Source organism: Grampus griseus, assembly GCF_964374135.1.
Source record: "Grampus griseus genome assembly, chromosome: 13".
NCBI classification, from domain to species: Eukaryota; Metazoa; Chordata; class Mammalia; order Artiodactyla; family Delphinidae; genus Grampus; species Grampus griseus.
Window position 1 is genome coordinate 47,614,259 of NC_139007.1, and position 17,817 is coordinate 47,632,075.

At 39.4% G+C, this 17,817-nt stretch overlaps 1 pseudogene across 1 annotated transcript; it reads left to right on the top strand.

The window, feature by feature from the left end:
* The first annotated feature begins 43 nt into the window (after positions 1 to 43).
* On the top strand, positions 44 to 513 carry LOC309831645 (histone deacetylase complex subunit SAP18-like; annotated as a pseudogene). The gene has a single exon. The product of its transcript is annotated as a histone deacetylase complex subunit SAP18-like (transcript).
* Positions 514 to 17,817: the final 17,304 nt, after the last annotated feature.

Here is a 17,817-nt window from a genome sequence, read left to right on the forward strand (position 1 = left end):
GAGAGAAAGAGAAGGAGTCATTTAAAAGTAAGATAGGGGCCGCAGGAGGAAGATGGTGGTGGAATCGTGTGTTACCCAGGAGGAAATTAAGAAGGAGCCCGAGAAGCCCATCGATCGGGAGAAGACCTGCCCGCTGTTGCTGCGTGTCTTCACCACAACTACGGCCGCCACCACTGCATGCACAAGTTCTCCCTTGGAAACGTGCCGTCCTGCGAGCTGCAGATATACACTTGGATGGATGCAACCTTGAAAGAATTGACTAGGTTAGTAAAAGAAGTCTACCCAGAAGCCAGAAAGAAGTGCACACACCTCAGTTTTGCAATTGTTTTTACGGATCCTAAAAGGCCTGGCTATTGAGTAAAGGAGTTGGCAGCACCGTGTCTGGGAGAAGGGGACTGATGACGACCCCATGACGCTGCAGTTGCAGAAGTCCAAATAGGGGACTATCTGGACATAGCAATCACTCCTCCAAATCAGGCACCACCTCCTTCAGGGCTCATGAGGCCATATTAAATTTTATTTTCTATCTCTTGAAATTTATTTTCCATTCAGTTATATAAAATAAACTTTCACTTTTTCCTACTCCCTTGTTGCCATTAAGCCTTTAAACTCTAAACAAATTGTAATGCATCTATTTAGGAGTTCGATTTGGTCTTTGCCATGGTATGAATATTAATAGAAAGTCCATATGTTTCAAGTTCTGTAAAATATGAAAAATGCTCTTAGTATTCATGTAAAACTATATTGTTAAAAACGGAGCTGGAGGAATCAGGCTCCCTGACTTCAGACTATACTACAAAGCTACAGTAATCAAGACAGTATGGTACTGGCACAAAAACAGAAATATAGATCAATGGAACAGGATAGAAAGCCCAGAGATAAACCCATGCACGTATGGTCACCTTATCTTTGATAAAGGAGGCAGGAATGTACAGTGGAGAAAAGACAGCCTCTTCAATAAGTGGTGCTGGGAAAACTGGACAGCTACATGTAAAAGTATGAGATTAGGACACTCTCTAACACCATACACAAAAATAAGCTCAAAATGGATTAAAGACCTAAATGTAAGGCCAGAAACTATCAAACTCTTAGAGGAAAACATAGGCAGAACACTCTATGACATAAATCACAGCAAGATCCTTTTTGACCCACCTCCTAGAGAAATAGAAATAAAACAAAAATAAACAAATGGGACCTAATGAAACTTCAAAGCTTTTGCACAACAAAGGAAACCATAAACAAGACCAAAAGACAACCCTCAGAATGGGAGAAAATATTTGCAAATGAAGCAACAGATAAAGGATTAATCTCCAAAATTTATAAGCAGCTCATGCAGCTCAATAACAAAAAACCAAATAACCCAATCAAAAAATGGGCAGAAGACCTAAATAGACATTTCTCCAAAGAAGATATACAGATTGCCAACAAACACATGAAAGAATGCTCAACATCATTAATCATTAGAGAAATGCAAATCAAAACTACAATGAGATATCATCTCCCACCGGTCAGAATGGCCATCATCAAAAAATCTAGAAACAATAAATGCTGGAGAGGGTGTGGAGAAAAGGGAACACTCTTGCACTGCTGGTGGGATTGTGAATTGGTAGAGCCACTATGGAGAACAGTATGGAGGTTCCTTAAAAAAGTACAAATAGAACTACCATATGACCCAGCAATCCCACTACTGGGCATATACCCTGAGAAAACCATAATTCAAAAAGAGTCATGTACCAAAATGTTCATTGCAGCTCTATTTACAATAGCCCAGAGATGGAAACAACCTAAGTGTCCATCATCAGATGAATGGATAAAGAAGATGTGGCACATATATACAATGGAATATTACTCAGCCATAAAAAGAAACGAAATTGAGTTATTTGTAATGAGGTGGATGGATCTAGAGTCTGTCATACAGAGTGAAGTAAGTCAGAAAGAGAAAGACAAATACCTTATGCTAACACATATATATGGAATCTAAGAAAAAAAAAATGTCATGAAGAACCTAGGGGTAAGATGGGAATAAAGACACAGACCTACTAGAGAATGGACGTGGGGATATGGTGAGGCGGAGGGGTGAGCTGTGACGGGGTGAGAGAGTTGCATGGACGTGCATACACTACCAAACGTAAAATAGATAGCTAGTGGGAAGCAGCCGCATAGCACAGGGAGATCAGTTCAGTGCTTTGTGACCACCTAGAGGAGTGGGATGGGGAGGGTGGGAGGGAGGGAGACACAAGAGGGAGGAGATATGGGAACATATGTATATGTATAACTGTTTCACTTTGTTATAAAGCAGAAACTGACACACCATTGTAAAGCAATTATACTCCAATAAAGATGTAAAAAAAGAAAAAAATACCTATATTGTTAAACATATGTTGCAATCACCTGGAGTGTGAAAGTTAATGGGGCATGGGTTCAGGGTTTAATTTAGTATTGGGGTTTATGCTAAGTAGTGGAGTTGGTATGTTTAAGCCCAAATGGGGCAGAACAAGAAAGCCATGAGATTGTATTAAATAGAGCAGGAGTTTGTCGCCCAGAAGGTTGTATGGAATTGCGAAGGAGACCTTTGGGAGGTGCAGAGCAGAGCAGCTGAGGCGTTTTGGAACAGTCTGAGCTGAGGCAAGTTGAAGAAGCTGTCTGTGTTTGAAGGGAGCGGCCTGCCTGAATCAAGGTGTGACGGCAATTTAGAGAAAAGGAGAATGCGTGCCACAGTGAGGCCTTTTTATGTTTTAAAAAGAGGGAGAATGGGGCATTCTGAGGGCAGGAAGTAGTATAGAGGAGCAAGGGTTAGAACTTAGGATAAGGATGGAAAGGTTTACCTTGAAGATCTGAAAATTCAGGAGGAATGAAAGAAGAATCTTAAGATCAAGGGAGAAGGTCAGGGATGAGGTCAAGTTAAGCAGGGGATGTTCACATGCCCTGTTCAGTGCTGGGGCTGACTCGTGTCTGATTTGAGAGGCAGTATGCATAGTGGTTATAAGCAGTTGGGCTGAACATTTAAATCCTGGTTACACTAATAACAACCTTGGACAAGTTACTTGGACCTGTTTTTTTCTGTTTGTTTAAAATTTGTAAAATGGAGGTAACAGCCCATAGGATTGTGAAGCCTAATTAAATGTTTGCAAAGGGCTTGGAATAGTGCCTGACAAGTAAGAAACAAAGTTAGCCATAGAGTTCAGTCAGAACGGGTGCCGTCTCTTTCACGGCACTATTACCGTCTCCTTTTGAAGTTTATAAACAGTGTGCAGTATGTGATAAGGCCGATTACCTTTAGTCTATTGCAGTAGAGCATTTCGAAAATGTAAATTCCAAATTTGAAAAAATGTACTACCAAAGTAAAATTGCAGTAATTTGATTTGTACATACAGAAGCAGCCCTTTAAAATCTAATGATTGTAGGATTGGAGTCCCTGGTGCAGTCAACAGGTGACAGATGCAAGCCTGGAACCCCGATCTAGGGCCTCTTCTCCACTGAAGTTTGCCCCAAACCCTTAGACTCTTTATTCATTCATACTAGATAGGCTTGAGCTCCTTAAGTCATACAATTAACTTAAACCTAATTTTTTGGAGAAGAGGAGCCATGATTACCTTCCTGTCTGTGGAGAAGATACTGACGTACTGTGCAGATCAAGAAGACAGGCACTCGTTAAAGGACTTTGTAAGCCAACTTTTCATAACAGTGTGAACTCCTGCAATGGGGGCTCACCTGTAATTCCAGGTTATTCTCCCACTAGTTGAAAATAAAATGGTTTCTTTGCTTGGTTCCAAAAAATAGAATACATAAATAAATATAAATTAATTAATTAAAAGTAAGCTAAGTCAACTATACTCCAATAAAAAATTAATTTTTAAAAATGTAAGATAGGGCTTCCCTGGTGGCGCAGTGGTTGAGAGTCCGCCTGCCGATGCAGGGGACACGGGTTCGTGCCCCGGTCCGGGAAGATCCCACATGCCGCGGAGCGGCTGGGCCTGTGGGCCATGGCCGCTGAGCCTGCGCGTCCGGAGCCTGTGCTCTGCAACGGGAGAGGCCACAACAGTGAGAGGCCCGCGTACCACAAAAAAAAAAAAAAAGTAAGATAAGAGAGTTTAGAGAAAATATTCCAGAATCAGAGCACCTGGTAGAATAGAACTAAATAGGAGGAGGGGCAGAGGCTCAAGTGCTAAAACCAGTTCTAAATCTATGACCTTAATTTCTTTACTAAGAGCAGGCTTTTGTATTTGTAAAGTGAGAGATGTGAAAAGTCTCATAACACTTATAATTTAATTTGGAGAATAAAAAATCTAAGACACATTAACACTAGAGCAAATAATGGGGCACAACATGTAGTTAATGGCTAAATCATATGGTTCAGAGGATAAGTGCTATAGAGATTGAGAATATAAGACAGAGAATATAAGACCAAGGATATTCGAGAAAGATCTTATGGAGGAGATGGGAAAAGGGAGAAATCAGGAAGGGAGAAGTTTAAAAAAAAAAAGAACTTTCCAAATAGAAAGGCAAGGAGGTATGGACACAATCAACTTCTTTGTGGGATGCAGAGGAAAGCTTGTTTGGGAAAATATGTGAGAAATAGATATAGATTTGTGGTATTGGGTCAACTCATAGGTGCCCTCAAAAGCTAGGAAGAAAAAGTTTTGAAGCTGAGTAGGAGAAAGCAATCCTATTTCCTAGAGAACAGAGATTGTTGGTTCTAGCATTTCCAGCTCCACTCAGGCACTGGATGATTGGAAAGCCTAGCAGCATCCCAAGGTGCCCAAGCTTGTACTGAGTCTCAGCTTGTACTGATCAGCGGCTCTCTTCACTCTCCATCAAACCATCCATCCATCGAAGCCTGGTTGATTCCTTCCAAAATAGAAGTCAACCCAACCTCCAGAGGGCAATGTCATTTCCAATCCATGGTGAGGGGCTGGGAAGCCAGCTAGTTTCTGCAATTTGAAGAGAAGTATACAATTTGAAAAGGTAGATAGAGAATCCTAAAAAAAATTCAAGAAAAAATTCTCAACCTGGGTGGGATATAGAGCATTTAACAGTGTTTCAGAAGAAAGAAGAGACACTAGGTCCCTGGCTATGGTTCTACTCTGCTCTAGGCAAGCTCTCCAGTTCCTCCCACTTCTACATCCTCATTCGACAAAAGTAACTATTTAGTAAGGGTGTCAAGGGGAATTCACCCATCCTGTATCAAGGCATCAAAAGGTCTAGATGAGCTACCTATATCAACCACAAATAAGAGGAAAAGGAATGTTATGGCAATCATGCAAAAACTCTGCATGAAAAATTACCATCATCATCATCATATCATCGTTAGTGCTTCTCAGACTTTAGAATACACAGAATTATATGGAGAGCTCATTAAAACATAGATCTGGACCTTATTCCCAGAACTCCTGATTCTGGTCTCTGGAGAACCTGGCCTGACTGACCTTTTATTCCAATTCAGTTTATATTTGTAAAGAATGTTGCTACCTAATGAATTGTCTTAAATTTCCTCAGACTATTAATAGCAGGAAAAAAATCAATGCCTTCTTAATTTATATCACAAACTCAAAAGAAGAAAAGTTTGGAGATTCTCTACTCCATCATCCTTCTTAATACAGAAATTCCATCTATGACATCCTTTTAAAAATATGCCCATCAAATTTATCCTTGTAGCCTGCAGTGGTGGAATGCTACATTTCACATTTCAGCCCAACACTTTTGGGGAAGCTATAAAATCCCCCCCTGGAGATGCTAGTCTTATCTTCCCTTGGAGAGATTTATTTATATTTCAAAGGGTAAGAGCAAGAACCTAGGATCCTTCTCAAGGAAAAAAGGTTTTTGTCCCCATCTTTCAGGATAGGAGGAGAGACAGCAGTCTTTTTCTACATAAACGCCCAGATTTATATTTTCAGGGTGTTTAACCATATTACAAACGCTGATATGTGTGGGATGATGCCAGATCTACCTCTTGTCATGTTGCTGTATGGTTAAGAATTAGGACAAAAGAGAACTGGCACAGTTATTTGCTGTAAGCAAATATTAATCTTCTCTGCTTCAGAAACCTTGAGTTTACATTCGGGTTAATATTAATAAACCATGACAACCTAGGAAAGTAGTATGAACATGAGTATCTATGAGAGAAGTTACAGGCTTTAGCAAATTAAGATCATGCGGTATTTTTCATATGCAGTTTATACATTTAATGTTTACTATATGTTAAGTGGTATTTTCAATTAATTATTTATATTAATTATCTTAAATTTTTATTTATTTATTTATTTATGGCTGTGTTGGGTCCTCGTTGCTGTGCACGGGCTTTCTCTAGTTGTGGCAAGCAGGGGCTACTCTTCGTTGCAGTGTGCAGGATTCTCATTGCAGTGGCTTCTCGTTGTGGAGCACGGAATCTAAGCACATGGGCTCAGTAGTTGTGGCTCGTGGGCTCTAGAGCACAGGCTCAGTAGTTATGGCTCACGGGCTTAGTTGCTCCACGGCATGTAGGATCCTCCTGGACCAGGGAGTGAACCTGGGTCCCCTGCATTGGCAGGCGGATTCTTAACAACCGTTCCACCAGGGAAGTCCCTATTAATTATCTTTTCTTACAAGTTTAGGATAAAAGATCTAACCCCAAATTTTTATATTCCCTTGAGAGCTGGGAAAGGAATATATGGCCTACAGAAACATTCCATAAAGTGAGTAACCTGGATAAATTAGTATAATAAATATAAATGGGCTTTTTCCCCATTTTTGGAAAAAGTTACTCCCAGTTACTAATCTTTCCTCTTACAGAATCTTTCCCATTCACCATAACTTCTGAGATTTTTTTCAGTGAATGTTTTTATTTACAAAGAACTTTTAGTACTCTGAAAAATAACTTACCTACCATATAATTTTCATGCCTTATTACTTTACTTATCGTCATGACAACTTTGTGTCATATGAGATAATTACTAGCCATCATTCTTAGAGATGAGAAAACTGAGACACAAAAAGATTAAGTAATTTACCAAAGTTCATCCAGTTAATTAGTTCTAAAGCTAGTAAGAGCCAAGCAATTATGTAAATATATTGAGTTTACTCTGAATATTTCATATGACCTCTAATTATAAGAGTTGAACTAGTAAAAACAACCTAATAGCATTGTCAGTACTTGGCTTCCTATTTTCCAAAATCATAAGAAAACAGACGAGAAGACAAAAGGTAACATTCTGAGTAATAGCTATACAACAGTAGCTATTATTATATAATAAGTTCTTTTTAAAAATAAGTCAGTTTGATTTTTTAAATAGCATTTCTCTTCCTGGTACTATCCAATTCACAAATGACAGTTTACAGAAAACATGCCAAAAATCCAAGACAATTCTCTCACCTTGGATAGTGGTACAGTTTCTTTAATCATAGAATTGGTAACTTACTGACACTTGGCTGTTCATGATTGATGCCTTTAGGTTAGTTACACATAGTTAATTAAAATTAATGTTTACCAACTAACTTACTATGTATCTTGGCAATAAATGTACTTGATATTTACTGTCAAACTACAGATTATTATTAATTTCTGTGATGTGAATATGCTTCTGTGTGTATGTCTATTACTGGAAGGGCAAAAACAGCTTTGTATGAGATGGAAATTATCGGAAAAACAGGAAACTAGAAAGCTAATATTTCTGTTTTGACTATTTGTAGCCCATATATTTTTAAAATAATTTTTTTGAACTATTTTAGATTTACATGAAAATTGTGAAGATAGTACGGAGAGTTCCCAATATTCCATGTCCAGTTTCCTCTGTTATTAACATTAATGTATGGTACATTACTATTAACTAAAGTCCATAGTTTATTCAGTTTTCCTTAGTTTTTACCTAATGTCTGTAGTCTGTTCCAGGATTTCATTCAGGATACCATGTTACGTTTAATAGATATGTCTCCTTAGGCTCTTATTGGCTGTGACAGTTTCTCAGACTTCCCTTGTTTTTTATGACCTTGACAGTTTCGAGGAGTACTTGTGAGTATTTTGTAGAATATCTCTCTACTGAGATTTGCCTTACATTTGTCTCGTAATTATCCTGGGCTTATGAGTTTTAGGGAGGAGAATCACAGAGCTAAAGTGCCACTTCATCACATTGTATCAATGGTACATGCTATCAAAATGACGTATCACAGTTGATATTCACCTTGATCATCTGGCTAAGGTAGGGTTTGTCAGTTTCTACACTCTAAAGTTATTCTTTTCCCTTCTTTCCATAGTACTCTTTTGGAAGAAGTGTGCACTCTACACTTGAGTGGAGACCTATATACTTTTTACAAGTGAATAAAATGGAATTTAAAATTTTGAAAGCATGCACTGTTAAAAAATGAAATAATGAAAGTCCTGGTGAGTTTTAGCATCTTGAAACTTTGAACAGTTAAGATTCTATTCTTGGAATCTTTGTAGGAATACTCTCTGTGTGATACCATTTGGATACTCTCTGTGGGTAACTAAATTTTCCCAGTTTTTTAATTTTTTAAAAAATATTTATTTATTTGGCTATGCCGGGTCTCAGTTGTGGCATGTGGGATCTTTGCTGCCGCATGCAGGATCTTCGTTGCGGCATGTGGGCTCTTAGTTGTGGCATGCAGGATCTAGTTCCCTGACCAGGGATGGAACTTGGGCCCCAGACACTGGGAGCGCAGGGAAGTACTCCACCAGGGAAGTCCTCCTAGTTTTTTAGATTATTTGACAACCCCTTATTTATTAGGCACTATGCTGAACTCTGGGAATACAAATCTGAGACATCATCCTTGCCCTCAAGAGGTTTAAGTCCCATCATAGATTCCACGTCCTGAAAGCCAATACTTTCTTCATTTCTCTTGCTATGGTATCTAGAATATTTGAAAATTCAAATTAATCTTCTAAAACTAACTATCCTCACGCCCCCAGCTAACATCATATCAAATGGTGAAAGGTTGGAAGCTTTTTCTCTAAGGTTATGAACAAGACAAGGTTACCTAATCTCACCACTCCTATTCAACATAATACTGAAAGTCCGGGCTTCCCTGGTGGAGTAATGGTTAAGAATCTGCCTGTCAATGCAGGAGACCTGGGTTCGAGCCCTGGTCCAGGAAGATCCCACATGCCGTGGAGCAACTAAGCCCGTGAGCCACGACTACTGAGCCTGTTCTCTAGAGCCTACGAGCCACAGCTACTGAAGCCCAGGCGCCTAGAGCTCATGCTCCACAACAAGAGAAGTCACCACAATGAGAAGCCTGCGCACCACAACGAAGAGTAGGCCCCCCTCTCTGCAACTAGAGAAAGCCTGCATGCAACAACGAAGACCCAAAGCAGCCAAAAATAAATTAATTATTTTTTTAAAAAAAAGAGAGAATCAAAATCAAATTAAATTAAATTTTTTTAAAAAAATACTGAAAGTCCTAGCCAGAGCAATCAGGCAAAAAAAGAAATAAAAGTATCCAAATCAGAAATGAAGAATAAATAAAATTGTCTCTTTTTGCAGATGACATGGTTTCATGTATAGAAAATCCTAAAGACTCCATCAAAAAACAAAAATAGGCAACTCTGACATCAATGCCCTGCTCACATCCCCTCAGCTCACCCCAGAGGTCAGCTGTGTTTAAGTAGACAATTTGCTTACCTCCAGCGACTCCTTACCTTAAGTATTTCTCTGCCTGAGGGCTCCTATGGAGTTAAAGTCCCAGGAGCACATCTTCAACCATTAATGAGTGGATATTGATGGGAAAATACTCCCACTTCCTTGTCCTTTGTTGGAACTACTTCAACTGTGTTTTACACAGCCTCCCAGAGAGTCCACAGTGGTAGTGAAGGCCAGTTGCTCACCCCAGTAACCTTTGCAGTAACAATGCACCATCTTGCCCTGTCTCCTTCCATTTTCTGTCTCACTTCCCCCCTCTCTCACCCTGCTTCCGTGATCACTCCCCAAATAAACTCCTTGTACCCAAATCCTTAATGCAGAATCTGCTTTTGGATGAAACTCAAGGGAAGACATCTCAGTTTTCCATTTTCTAAATTCAGTGTCAACATGTGAAACTTGTTTTACAGGCGTTCGTTGTGATGGCTCTCAAATTGTTTCAGTCTTCGCTTTTTTTTGGCGGTTCGTGGGCCTCTTATTGTTGTGGCCTCTCCCGTTGCGGAGCACAGGCTCCAGACGCGCAGGCTCAGCGGCCATGGCTCACGGGCCCAGCCGCTCCGGGCACGAACCTGTGTCCCCTGCATCGGCAGGCAGACTCTCAACCACTGCGCCACCAGGGAAGCTCCAGTCTTTGCTTTTAATTGCTCTTTTTATAAAGGTAGCCTGAGAAACTGGAGAGTAGGACGGGAAGAAGAAAGAGGAAAAGTGGTGAAGAATTGAAAGCTAAGCTCTTTTACTTAAGTGAATAAGCCTTTTTGAAAAAGGAAGTATCACTTTTCAAGTTGTAAATAAAATCAGTCATGAGGCAGAGGTGTGAGAAAACAGTGTGAACCGCTGGATGGAAAGGATGGAAGATAATGTCATCATTGTTCTGACCCAAATACTCCTTTAAATATAATTTCTCTAAATCTGGACTCTTCTCATTATTGTCTCTTCTGGCCCCTACTCTGTACTCCCTTCATTCCTTCTTTTTAACTCCGTTTCTCATCCCCCTAGGGTGACACATCAACTCTTCAAATGAGAAAAGAGAGGGAGCTTTGAGTAGTATGTGCCAAAATCTACTGCTTTGTCTCTAAGCTATGAATTTGGCTGGGCTGCCTGGAGACCAGCCCATATCTACCAATGCCAAGGACAGGCCAGGACCTGAGAGGAGCAAGTGTGGGGGGCAGAGAGAGATAAATATGTATCCAAACATTTACCCAAAGTGCTGTCTCTCCCACATTGAATGTCAGCCAAGATTCAGACACGATGCTAATGATACTCTTAAACACTACCCTTTTCTTTCTTCCTATTCTTCCCATTCTCTGGAACGATGGAATGTGGACCAGAAGTTCACCAAACAGTACAAAAACCTGTATTATTTCTCATCTAGATATTTTAATATCTTCTCTGGGAGAGGCCCTCCCAGAGACTGTCATGAAAAGTGAAGCAAAATTCTATCTCCTGGACACTGGAGTTTTGAGCCTGGAGCAAGAGATTGGACAACTGATAATCTGCTTAATGCTCTTCCCCCAATATCTTAACACAGGTTAACACACACACACACAGACACCTGACAGGAAGTCACACCATCACACAACTCCTAGGAGCAAGGATCTTTCCTGACCTCAGCACTAACTTTATAAAATGTACATAGATTGTTTCTTCTCTCACTCAGTGACTTTGAGTAGACAGAGGTTATTCTGGTAAGAATGGATGCGGCTTATAAAACTGGAATATTAATTCAAGGAGACTAGGAGACCACTTACTGGTGTGTGGAACTGGCTTTGGTGATGAAGCAAATGCTCTTAGTAAGCTGCGCTATGTCCACTCAGCCCACCTTTGATTTTCGCTGCAGGAGTAGTGGATTTTCCGATGCGTGCTGACAGAGTCCCATCCCAAGTGCCCTCTTCATCTCTCTGGCTTTCTTTTCCAAGTCTTTCTCTGAAGCAGTGGGAGCTTATACAGTGTGCAGGAAAAGCTCAAAATGTAAGGAAGAAATGCCCCCCAGGTATGCTTCAAACAACGGGGCATGGAAGCCAGGGGATAAATGCTTCAGCCTCCCATTCATTGGAGGAATAATTCTGAGGTGTATTCCACAAGGTTCTTCAGAGGATCCTCAGAAACTTGAGCTCTGTTCTCCTCAGTGGTAGTAGTTAGCTCAATAGCATAGCTTTCACTGACTTTATCCAGTCTTTCTTTTTCTTTCTTTCTTTCTTTCTTTCTTTCTTTCTTTCTTTCTTTCTTTCTTTCTTTCTTTCTTTCTTCCTTCCTTCCTTCCTTCCTTCCTTCCTTCCTTCCTTCCTTCCTTCCTTCCTTCCTTCCTTCCTTCCTTCCTTTCTTTCTTTCTTTCTTTCTTTCTTTCTTTCTTTCTTTCTTTCTTTCTTTCTTTCTTTCTTTCTTTTTCTTCCCTTCCTTCCTTTATTTCTTTCCCCTTCCTCTCTTCCTTCCTTCCCTCCCTCCCTCCTTCCTTCCTTTCTTTCTTTCCCTTTTTCTTTCCCTTTCCCTTACTTCCTCCCTCCCTCCCTACCTTCCTCCCTTTCTTTCTTTCTTTTTACTGAGGTATAATTGACATACAACATCATATTACTTTCAGGTGTGCAACATGGTACACTATTTGTATATATTGCAACATGATCACCACAATAAGCCTAGTTAATGTCTGTCACCATGCATAGTTACAAATATTTTTCTTGTGATGAGAACTGTTGAGAATTACTCTCTTAGAAAAGTTCTTTTTTTTTTACAGTGTAATAAACATAATTTATTTCATCAAAAATTACTGTATCATAGTAAACATCATTTATTTCACCATATGTTCTCGGGTATACCATGGGTTGTCCTGATAGTTGCATTTGGCTCTTCATACCTCAAGGAAACAGTAACACCCTGTAGGTTTCTGGATGATACCCAGGTCTTTCACTTTTCAGTTTAATTTACTGACCTTTTAAAATAATAACTTTTTACTCCTGTTCCACCTCATAGCAATTAATAGTTGATGAATGTTTAAGTGTACATAAAGTCAGGTGACATGACTCGCGAAACTTATCCTTACGAAGAGTTATTGAAATCTATCCAGGCTTTCTTTAAGCCCAGTAGTAGTTAATTCATAAATGTGAGATTTGGTGAGATATACCAGGTATATATACAATACTGATGATTATGGAATGGGATAGCTCAATAAGATTCATATGAGGCCAAGAAAACTTGGGACATATATGTTTATAGAATGGATTCTTCAGGGAGATTGACCTTTATGAGGTTTCTATAGTTCTCCAACTCAAATTCTTTTCTTATTGCTTTTCTAACACCCTTACCTATAACAAAATACTCACTAGGGTTGTTAAGAGTTAAAGCTGGGTATGAAATGATAGATTTGGCTTATTTTACTGACTTGATGAGTACAGGAAAACTGTAAAAAAGACTTTGAGATAAAGAATATGCTATGCTTTTTAAAAAATATGTTAACTTATTCCAAGTATATTATAATAGAAGTCAGTAGGGGAAATAAGATTTGATATATAATTATTAGATTTTTCTACTGAGAATTAATATAATATGTAAAATTGGGTCATTCTATGTGCCTTTTTAAAAAAATACTTAACACCTAAGTGCTACTTGTATGTTTAAGATTCTTAGAGGTTTTTGGTTTGGTAGCAAGACAAAAATTCTTCTTTCACTTATTGTGTGTCAGAGATCTTGGAGAAACATGGACTTGAGAAGCCGATTTCATTTGTTAAAAACACTCAGTCTAGCTCAGAAGGGGCATGCAAGCTGATGGTTAGATTGACCAGGCGCACTGGTTGGAAGTAATAAACAAAATTAATTGAGAATTGTATATGATTAAAAAGAAGTACTGCTCTTTTTCTTTTTTTAACTTCTTTGGGTTATAATTGACCAAAAATATATTGCACACATTTAAAGTATAGAATCTGATGTTTTGCTGTAGTTATGTACCTATGAAACCATCACCTCAGTCAAGATAATGAACATATCTGTCATTCCTAAAAGCTATGTCTTGCTCATTTATAATCCCCTCCCTCCTCCTGCTTCTCCCCTTCACAACCCCATCTCCTCCCCAGGCTACCACTGATCTATCTTCTGTCCCTACATATTACTTTGCATTTCCTAGAACTTTATGTGAATGGAGTCATGTAGTACACACTCTTTTTGGCTTCTTTCACTCAGCATAATTATTTTGTGATGCATTCATGTTGTATCATGGATCAATAGTTTCTTCTATTTTATTTCTCTCGGCAACTTTAAAACGTGTAATGCAAATAGTATTATTAAATGTAGTCGCCAAGCTGTATATTACATCTCCATGACTTATTTATTCTATAACTGGAAGTTTGTACCTTTTCACCACCTTCACCCATTTTGCCCACCCCTACCCCTCCCCTCTGGCAATCACCAATCTGTTCTTTGTATCTATTGGCTTGGTTATTTTATTTTATTTTTTTAGAATCTAAATGAGATCATATGGTATTTGTCTTCCTATGTCTGACTTATTTTACTTAGCATAATGCCCTCGAGATCCATCCATGTTGTTACAAATAGCAAGATTTCATTCTTTTTTTGTGGCTGAATAGTATTATGTCACATTTTCTTTATCTGGTCGTCATTTGATGGACACTTAGGTTGTTTCCATGTCTTGGCTAGCGTAAATAACGCTGCAGTGAACATAGGGTGCATATATCTTTTCGAGTTAGTATTTTTGTTTTCTTTGGATAAATACCCAGAAGTGGAATTGCTGGATCTTATGGTAGTTCTATTTTTAAATTTTTGAGGAAATGCCATACTGTTTTCCACAGTGACTACACCAGTTTACATTCCCACTAACAATGCACAAGAGTTCCCTTTTCTCCACATCCTGGACAACATTTGTTATCTCTTGTTTTTCTGAAAATAGCCATCCTAAGAGGTGTAAGGTGATATCTCACTGTGGTTTTGATTTGCATTTCCCTGATGATTAGTGATGTTGAGCAACTTTTCATGTTGCTGTTTGCCACCTGCATGTCTTATTTGTAAAAACATCTATTCAGATCCTCTGCCCACTTTTTAAATTGAATTGGTTTGTTTTTGCTTTTTTTTTTAACTTTTGAGTTGTATGAGCTTTTTTTAAAAATATATTTTGGATATTAACCCCTTATCAGATATATGATTAGTAAATATTTTCTCCCATTCACTGACTTTTTCATCTTCCTTCTCTCAATAAGCGTACTCACTTCCCTCCTATTTTCTGGAGTCATCCAGAAAATTAATTACCTAAACTCAAGTCCATACTTCAGGCTCGCTTTTGAGGGACCCCCAAACTAAGACAGTAATACCAGATATAACCCTAGAAAGCAGACCTCAGGATAGTATTCTGAAAATGGTTTATTCACCAGTTAGATGGAAACAAAAACTCCATTGCTGGTGGTATTTGTAATGTCCATACCTCTGGCATAAATACCAAACTCTCAACTGTGGGGGATAGGATGTAGAAGAAGAGGGAGATTTGCTTATCCAGTATCTCTAATACTGGCATGAAAAGGGGCAATGGTATTTACACATGGAGTGAAATTGGATGGCTCTTGTAAACTGCCTTAGAAGCCTTGAAGAATGATTTAAAGGAAAAGAGAGACAAGTTCAGTCCAGCCAACTATCAACTCATGGCATTCTGTGAAAATCAGAGTCCTCCGTGACAGACAGCAAGGAGATCCTGTGGCAAAAGGGCAGGCTGTGCTGAAAGCCAGGTTCCGAATTTAATATTAAAAGTGACACAATGGCAAAGGAGAATGAACATGAGGGTCTCCCTGCTCAAGTGACAGCTTTGAGAGAGAAAGACCGGGACCCCAACACCTGGAATGTAGGCATCAGTGAGGACCTTAAACCCTGGATGCTCTTGAGTCATGGAGGCTGTAGAAGCCAGTCTCCTCCCAATGGCTAGAGGACAGCAGTCTCCCCTTGCCTCAAGAGGATAAACATCTCCCTGAGAGGAAGGACGTACAAGATGATGCTGTCCTCCTTGGGATCCCCTCTACTGACTCCTCCACTTGCTTGGACCTAGAATATGGTAAGAGGGAGGTACAGTCTCTGCTATGGGAAGAAATAACCATGAAAGAATTACAGTATCTGGTTAGTATGTACTGACAGGAATGAGGGAAATATCTATGGGAATAGATTAAAAAGTGTTAAATTGAATAGTGAGTGGGATATAAGGGTCAATAGGGGAGAGTTTATTGGAAAATATAACATGACACAGGATTTAACATCCTTTCAATTGTCCCTGGAGCTTGTCCCAACACACTGCTAAGATGGTGCTTGGAAGCTTGGACAAGACAATGACTTAGAGATGCCAGAACTTCCATCAGAGTATAGAGGAACAGGTCAGAAGGCTCAAGGAGGTAGCATATTAGAATGAGCTTTTTATGTGAGACCCACTCTTTGACTATGTTTCCCAGAATACTCCCTTCACTAGGGCAATAAGAAATGCACTAGCATTTTTTAGAATCTCAGTGTCATTGTTGTCTATGAACCAGGGTTCATGGAATAAAAGGCTGCCACAGAATTGGGTTCCCTAGAGTCAATGGGATTGAAAAAATTCCATGATATTAAAGGCCAAGTAGCTGTACTTAAACATCAAAGGCATAATTACTATAATAGGCAATAAGATTAGAAGGGTAACCAGGGTGCCTGGACCCAGGGATTTGGAGTAATTGCTAATAGACCTTTATGTTCCTAGGGATAAGATAGATAGTCAGCCTGCAAAAGTATTACTTGACTTTCATATTCAGAAAAAATTAAAAGCAGGTGAGTAGCAGGCGAAGATCAGCAACCATAATAGAAAATCATAATCCTTTGTTGAGTTTCCATATCTGAGATAGTTCTCAGACCCAGACCCACTGCCTGAGGGGGAAGCCTGATCCCTCTTGAGGAAAGACCCTGAAACTCCATTATAAATATATACATTAACTCTTCAGTTCTTCCCCTAAAAAAGCCTATGACCTTTTACCCAAACCTTTCAAGGGCTGTTAGATACAGAATTTAAGGTGACACTGATAACAGGGAACCTAAATGCCAACATGGCCCCATCAGTAAAGTGGGAGCTTAAGGAGGTCAGGGGATAAATGGAGTCCTGGTACAAGGCATCTCCAGTAGGCTTGCAGGCCATCTTATGGTTACTCTCCCAATATCCGAGTGTATAACTAGGATGGATATACTTAGTTATTGAACTTTGTATTCCTAACATTTAGAAAGAGGTACAGCACAAATTTGGTCCTTGATTTTGGAGGCAGCAGATACCACATGGGGTATACTGTTCCAAACCATTTATTGAGTGACTCAGAAATTTTCCAATTACAAGTAGGGTCCAAAGCAAGAGAAGACTCTACGGCAGCTTCAGGCAGTGGTACAAGCTCCTTGTATCTAGCACTACGTGACCCTACAGATTCAGTGGTGCTAGAGATATTTAACAAAAGAGTGGCAACTCAGAGATCTGAGATTCTGAGTCAAGGCATGACTTCTGCTACAGGGAACCACCCAGTGTTTGAAAAACAGTTTCTGTTATATTCCAGGGTCCTAGTACAGACTGAAAACATGACCATGTGACATCAAGTGACTGCAACTGGAAATGTCAAAACATCTAAGTTACAAGGTGAGCTTGCACAGCAGCAATTCATCATATGATAGAAATGGTACATACAGGATGGGGCCTGAGAAAGTCCAGGAGGCACAAGTAAATTTTATAAACAGGTAGTCAGAGTCTCATGTCACTATCCTCTGTTGCATCAGTGAGTCTCTATCAGTCCACATCCATGGCTTCGTGGGATGTTCCCTGTGACCAAGTGATAGAGGAAGAAAAAAATCAGAGCCTATTTTAAAGATGGCTTGGCTCAATATGTTGGTACAAGTGCAAATGGTCTGCTATTGCACTATACCCCATTCACAGGTAGCCCTAAAAGACAGTGATGAAGAGAAACTCTCACAGTTCTCAGAGCATGGAATAGGCACTTGGTGTATGGAGGAAGAACTAGCCTAACATAAGGTTATATATGCTCTCTTGTGCAGTTGTGAATTATTAGGCTGATTTGTCAGAGGCCTAGAATGAGCAAGATTATAATATTTAGTATAAAGAGATTTGAGGAAAAGGCATATGTAAGTACCTAAAGGAATAGAAACAAATATGCACAGCTGTATGTCTCACACTAACGTCTATCATAAAGCATCT